Consider the following 748-nt stretch of genomic DNA (forward strand, 5'->3'; position numbering starts at 1 on the left):
TATGTTTTTTTTCATGACGACCAATAAAAAACAACGGTGTTACCCCTTATGTTTTTTTTCATGACGACCAATAAAAAACAACGGTGTTACCCCTTATGTTTTTTTCATGACGACCAATAAAAAACATCAGTGTAACCCCTTATGTTTTTTTTCATGACGACCAATAAAAAACAACAGTATTACCCCTTATGTTTTTTTTCGTGACGACCAATAAAAAACAACAGTGTTACCCCCTATGTTTTATCATGACGACCGATAAAAAACTACAGTGTTACCCCTTATGTTTTTTTTCATGACGACCAAAAAAAACAACGGTGTTACCCCTTATGTCTTTTTTCATGACGACCAATAAAAAACAACAGTGTAACCCCTTATGTTTTTTTCATGACGACCAAAAAACAACAATGTTACCCCTTATGTTTTTTTTCGTGACGACCAATAAAAAAACAACAGTGTTACCCCTTATGTTTTTTTCATGAAGACCAAAAAAAACAACAGTGTTACCCCTTTTTTTTTTTTTCATGACGACCAATAAAAAAACGACAGTGTTACCCCTTATGTTGTTTCATGACGACCAATAAAAAACGACAGGTTTACCCCTTGTGGTTTCTTTCATGATGACCAATAAAAAAATACAGTGTTACCCCTTATGTTTTTTTCATGACGACCAATAAAAAACAACAGTGTTACCCCTATGTTTTTTTCATGACGACCGAAAAAAACGACAGTGTTACCCCTTATGTTTCAT

This window comes from Gadus morhua, chromosome 18 (genome assembly GCF_902167405.1).
Source record: "Gadus morhua chromosome 18, gadMor3.0, whole genome shotgun sequence".
In the NCBI taxonomy this organism is placed as follows: Eukaryota; Metazoa; Chordata; class Actinopteri; order Gadiformes; family Gadidae; genus Gadus; species Gadus morhua.